We start from the raw sequence: 6,806 nt of genomic DNA, 5'->3' as shown, positions 1-6,806 counted from the left end.
AAAGTTCTCTGCAGGTGCAAAGTTGTTTGTAAAATGAATGTTTGGTTGTTGCCTTCTACATACCTGCTGACTTTTCTTATAGCAGAGGAATTGAAGAATAATAGAATTTAAGAAAATTTGCTAGAGAGAAATTTAGTCCATCTTACATTAAAAAGTGAGTCCAAAATAATTAAAGGTGCATTCAAATGTACAGTATAACTGGCAGGGGTGTTCCTGAAGCTATGATCTACCTCTCCTAACTCCAAGTCTGCCTGGTCTTTTGATTATAGGTCTTAAATTTGTTACTTAAAAGTATAACTAAATTAAACATTTAAAAATATACATTTTTAAAAATCTGACTTTCTGAAAAAAATATACTATCTACCAAAATGATTCACAAAACATGAGTATAAAGTAAAATGGATTGTTTAATAATTATAGAATTTCAAAGATTGAAAATGTTTCTCAGCATACTCCTTATTAGGAACATGTAACTTTTTGAAAATAGCATTTAGAATTGACTTGGATTGATGAAAGTGCACAGAAAAGATAATAATTCAAAATGAAATAACAACAGTATGTTAAATTATATTTAACTTTTAATTAAAATAATGAATTAACAAATAAGAAAACATGTTTGCTGAAACAACTTTAGATGATACAATAAGGCAGGAAGTTTATTAAAACTGTGTAGCTCAGAGACTCTGAAAGTTATATGTAGTGAATCATTTATCATCAATTTATAAATTAAAAATTTTATAATTTATAAATTGTATAAAAATAAATTTATGTATATTTGGTTATGTATACATGTTACTTCTCTATAAATCATTGAAGTTGATTTCTGAGATAAACTTTTTTCCATTTTTTATAAGACTTTCTAGATAAAAGCAATGTTCTGATAAATTTGGGGCTCCCCTTCTATTTCTCTGATGTTGAGTACATTCGTTGGCAATGCTTGATAGAAAGAGTAAGATTGACAATGTGCAAAGGCCTTTTCTGTTTAACAATTCTGTGATTCTTTGACTTCCTGGTTGAGAAACCGCAACCCCATTTTCAGTTTTGAGTTGTCCAGGATAGCTTATTTACATATATGTAATTTTAACCTATATATAGTTATCTTTCATTTTCTAATTTCTTTAACCTATTATCATTATGGTCTCTTCTTCCTTTCTCTTCCCCCCACCCCCCAAATTCTTCTTTCTGCTCCCCTCTTCCTCATTTCTCATCTTCCTGCCCCTCACCTCTAGTGACCCAATTACTGTGGCCTCCTCTGTAGGCTCTCTATGGCATAAGCTGTGCTGCCAGGTTATAATAGTACATACGTTCAATTTCTAGATTATCAACAGATCATTACTAGTATTCTAAAAAAGCTTCTATCACTTTCAGATTCCTACACTTAACAACTTTTATTTTTCTTTAAGTTTTGGAAATAAAGGAATACATGAGCTAGAGCATGAACAATTAATTAGTAGTGGAGTCAATAGTAATTGTAGCTGAGAAACCCTTGCAAATAGTCTCCTAGGTGGCACTATATAGGAGTGGGAAAAGTAGGTTTGCAGTTACAATACAAATAAATAATACAATAAGTAATAAATAATACAAGAATAAACTCTGTTTCACGTACTCACAACTGTCAGCCTATTTTTTCCCACCTTGTAAACTTTTTATATACTACCAAGTTTATATAACTTGTTTTTTAATGAATTATTATGATATTATAATATATAAATATCACTGGAGTAAAAGTGAGATAATTTTTTATTGTGTTTTATTGTAACAAAGTTGGTTTTAGTAAAACATTTAGGTTTACTAATAGAAGTTAAGATTCCTTCTGCTTACATTTGAAACAGTATTTACTTTTAGGAAATACCATGGGTATCAAATTAAAAAGTGGATCGTTATCAATCATTATTCCATTAGTAATCTTCCAAGGCTTTATGTCCATCCAAATATTTTCTTAATGTAGAAACTTAATTATTTTTTTAAAAAGAATTCCCCAGCATCTCTTGGATTCTATCATTTGTAGGATGAAAGTCCAAGTCTGTGTGATTTGAAACAATCTCAGTAGGGAAAAATGCAACCAAGAGCTTCAGGAACTTCTAAGGTGTTTCTCATTTGTTCCTCTGTGATAGCTTTCAGATAATAAGAACATGTTGAAGTTTATTTTGTCCCAAAGCCATATTGGCATCTGTAATCATTCTCTAATTGGTTCTGATCCAAGAAACCAATGAGCAGTTCCTTGGAATTTCTTGTATATTTTTGCATTGCCTTGCTATTTGCCTGTGCCTGATTTATTTCAAATACCTTGTTAAAAACTGAAAAAAAACCCCACATATTTTATTTAATATTTACATATATTTTAAACTATTCAGGCAATGACATTTTCATTTGCTTTGATTTAGAGGCATCCTATTGAAATGCTCCAAGTTAGTTTTGGTGTTTGAATAAGTTCATTCTATCATCTTAGTTCTAAAACTATTTCTAAGATAGTTATTTGATTTATTGTGTTCTTATCATGTTGGTTGTTCCTTTAATTTTTTAGTAGTTTTATTAAAATACAATTTGTATATCGTATAATTCATGCATTTAAATTGTACAATTCATTGGCTTTCAGTATGTTTACAGTTGTGCAACCACACCACAATACAATTTTAGAACATTTTTATTCCCCAATAACTTATCACTCCCTGCCTTCTCTACTAAGTCCCAGGCAACCATTCATTTACTTTCTGTCTTTGTGTATTTGTCTCTTCTGAACATGTCATTTACATGGAATTATACAATATGTGTGGCCTAGCTTCTTTTACTTAGCATATGTTTTAAGGCTCATTCTTTCTTGAATTCTCTGTCATTTAGCTCCAAGGTTTCCAATATATTAAATTTTTTCTCCATAGATTTTTCCTCATCTAGCCGTGTTACCTCTCTTTCTTCTGTATCCATGATATTCGATTTTCTCTTCCTTAATGGCATCAGAGGGTGGTTTTGTTGATAGTATTAATGAGATTTAATAAAGAATAAAAAGTTAAAAAAATAAAAAATAAAAAAGAGTTGTTTTTTTTTTAAAAAAATTAATAGTGAAATAAAGAAAAATAAAATAAAATAAAAATTTTTAAAAAAGGAAATTATTCCCCCCCTCCTTTTTTCCTCTCCTCTCCTCTCCCCTCTTTCTTGAGAAAATCTTGTGGTGAACTGTGAATTATAACAAACAATGCCTGTAATGGAGGGCCTGAATTGGGGAAAAGTAATAAAGGGGCAAAAAAAAGAAAAAAAGAAAAAAGAAGGGAGTATGGACCCACAAAAAGCAAATAAGGAAAAAATTTGGGTCAAGAATAAAATGATTTGCTTTTAGGTGTTGGTTCACTAAGAGTTATGATGAGAGGAACAAGAGGAAAACAGAAAAATGGGGGGACAAATTAAAAAATTACTATTGTATTTAGTGGAACAAGAACTAGATAAAATGGAGAGCCAGGGATAGGAGCACTGCTAGTGAGTTAAAAAGGTGAAGTAACCCCCCCCCCAAAATGCCACAAACATAAGTTTGAGTCCCAGATAAGATAATTTGTTTGTTATTGAGGTTTGAATGAGAGGAGATGTAAAGGAGAAAGGAAGAAACTAATATAGAGGGAGAAAAGAAAGAGAGAGAAAAAAAAAGAGGGAACCACTAAAAGAAGAAAAAAGAAAAAAGGGGAGAGAGAGAGAGAGAGAGAGAGAGTTAAGGGTTTTGGAGTGCAACCCTCATAGAGAGAAAGGAAGAGGAGAGAAAAGATAATGGGAGATGTAACACTTATGGGTAGTGTAGTTCAAGGAGAGGAGAGAGTAAGACCGACAGAGAGTTAATCGGCCAAATTGGAGGAGGAAAAAAAATATCAAGAATGAAGATAAGAGAAACAAATGAACAAATATAATAAAATGGGATAGGTTATAAAGTCTGCAGATTATTCTTGATTTTGAGAGGTTATCTTCTTGCTTTTTCTTTTCTCTCCTTCTTCCTGGTCGGTGACTCTGTACCCCGGGTTCTGCCCCTTTGGCATGCTCAGGTAGAGGTTTGCAGTTGATAAGTCTCTATGGCGATGTCATGTATTGTGCTTTAGTCTCGTTGGCAGTCGAGGCTCATTAGCATTTATAGGCTCCGACAGTGAGAGAGTCCGTGTTCCTGGAGACTTTCTCCTAGTCTTTCCTTCCTCAATTAGTAGCCTGATAATCCAGCTATGGGGTTGCTGCTGCCTCTGCCTGGATAGTAAGGGGCTCAAAGAGCTGGCAACTCCCCACTCTATTTCCACTCAGCACAGGGTTCTGGGTAAGGCTCAGTCAGTCAGAGCTGCTAGCATAATCAGGCGGGGTTTCCGCCCACTCGAAGACCTCTGGCTTTGCCACTCTGTCCAGTAACACAGGCGGGCGCCCACTTCCGGGGCGCTTGGAAGAAACTCTCGCTCACTATCTGTGCACGCAGACCAGGATATCCGGCCAGCAGTCTCACGCTCTGAGTGAAACCCCCAACCACATGGAAAAGTTCCTGCGTTGGAATTGGCTCTTGCTCCGTCCCCATGCGCGGCTTTTGCAAGGCGCTGGGGCGGCCTGAGATTCCGCTTTGGCCCACACAAAGGCCCCTGACTCTGCCCCTCTGTGCGATAACACGGGCGCGCACTGCCGAGGCACTCGGAGGAATCTCTCGCTATCTGCGCGCAGACCAGGATATCAGGCCGGCCACGTTTCCCTCTGAGTGAATCCCCTACCAGCACGGAAAAGTTCCACCTTTGGAATTAGTTCTCGCTCCCTCCCGTGCGCGGCTCTCCCAGGGCTCTGGGGCTGTCCAGAGATTCCGCTTTCGGCCCACACAAAGGCCTCTGACTCTGCCTCTCTGTGGGGTAACAGGGGCACCCACTCCCGGGGCTTAGGAAGAAATCTCTCGCCCACTATCTGCGCGCGCCGACCAGGAGATCGGGTAAAATGGCTGCCCCGCTTGTCTTTCTTTGTTTGGGTTTGGCGTAAGTGTTAGCTTGTATTGCCCAGGTTGCCACAAGATCAGTTTTTCCTCGGCTTGGATCTCCGTGCCACAGCCTGGTTCAGCCGTTTGTGCTGTGGCCTGGATCTATTCACCCCCTTTGCCCGCCTCAGTTTCTATATTCACGGGTCCCAGAGAAAGCCGTTCTGTTTAGGTTAGTGAGGAAGGCGAAGCATTTCTTACTCCCTATTTCCTTCGGGGTTTGGTTATATATTTAGCCAATTTTTCGCTCGACCATACCTTCGGGTGTATTGCGAAACATCTGGAGGCTCCAAGGATAGGTTTTTCTGTTTCTGGGTGAAGATCTTGTTGAGTTTTGGGGGAGATTTATTGGTATCGCTTCCTACCCCGCCATTACTCTGATGTCATCTCAAGGCTCATTCTTGTATAGCATATATTGATATCACTGGGGAACAAATTATTTTTTTATTTTCTATTGCATGAGGTTTTAGAACTGTTTGTATATATTTCTGCATTGCTGATTCCAAATCTGAAATTTAATTTTTGGTGCATGCTCTAGTTTTTATGCAATTTTAATTTCTTTTTGTTACAGTTAATGACATGCATTGGTTTTTAAATTGGAGTTAAAGGGCAACAACTCTTGGGTTGATCACAACCACAAGGCAATTAATGTTTTACAAACATCACTTTTACATAATTGTAGTTGTTTTTAAATGTAAAAAATTATTATCTGATAAAACACCCTCTTATTTTGTTTTAAAATTGAACCATGGCTTCTTCGAGTAGGTGTAAATGTAAGAATAGTCCCGACACCTTCTGTTATATATATGGCTGTTACGCACTTCAATGTCAAAGGCGCAATATTTTATTGTTTGTGACACGTGCATATATTGCCTATTTTCAAGTTCCCCTTGGTGATCAAGACAAGAATTGGGCTCCTCATATTGTGTGTCATAATTGTGAGGAAATGCTTCGTGACTGGATGAAAGGAAAATGCAAAGGAATGCCTTTTGGTATTCCTATGGTTTAGTGTGAACCTTAGGACCACAGCAGTGACTGTTATTTCTGTCTGATCCATACAAAGGGCATCGGCAAAAAAAAATGGCATAGGCCCTGGCCAGTTGGCTCAGTGGTAGAGCGTCGGCCTGGCATGCGGGGGACCCGGGTTCGATTCCCGGCCAGGGCACATAGGAGAAGTGCCCATTTGCTTCTCCACCTCCCCTCCTTCCTCTCTGTCTCTCTCTTCCCCTCCCGCAGCCGAGGCTCCATTGGAGCAAAGATAGCCTGGGCGCTGGGGATGGCTCCTTGGCCTCTGCCCCAGGCGCTAGAGTGGCTCTGGTCGTGGCAGAGCGACCCTCCGGAGGGGCAGAGCATCGCCCCCTGGTGGGCAGAGCATCGCCCCTGGTGGGCGTGCCGGGTGGATCCTGGTCGGGCACATACGGGAGTCTGTCTGACTGTCTCTCCCCATTTCCAGCTTCAGAAAAATACAAAAAAAAAATGGCATATGATCACATATTTTAATATTCCTTCAGCAATACGACCTATCCCACACTCTGAGACACTCCCGGTTCCAGTTTTCAATGGTTTTATTTATTTTAAGGATAAAGAAAATGAACATAGTGATCAAGTGTATTTTGATAAGATGCATGAGGAAATGGTTGTAGAATTTGAAGGGTCTTCTTCTGATGCCAAACAGTCATTAACCCCTCAGCAGTTTAGCCAACCCAAATTGAATGACTTAGTAAGAGATTTGGGCCTCTCAAAGAAAGCAGCTGAGTTATTAGCCTCTAGGCTTCAAGAAAAGAATGTACTTCACTGGTTAGCTAAAGTATCCCATTTCAGGAAGTGTGAACAAATTTTT

The sequence above is a fragment of the Saccopteryx bilineata genome, chromosome 5, assembly GCF_036850765.1.
Source record: "Saccopteryx bilineata isolate mSacBil1 chromosome 5, mSacBil1_pri_phased_curated, whole genome shotgun sequence".
In the NCBI taxonomy this organism is placed as follows: domain Eukaryota; kingdom Metazoa; phylum Chordata; class Mammalia; order Chiroptera; family Emballonuridae; genus Saccopteryx; species Saccopteryx bilineata.
The sequence above is the reverse complement of the archived record's forward strand: the minus strand, read 5'-3'. Positions refer to the sequence as shown.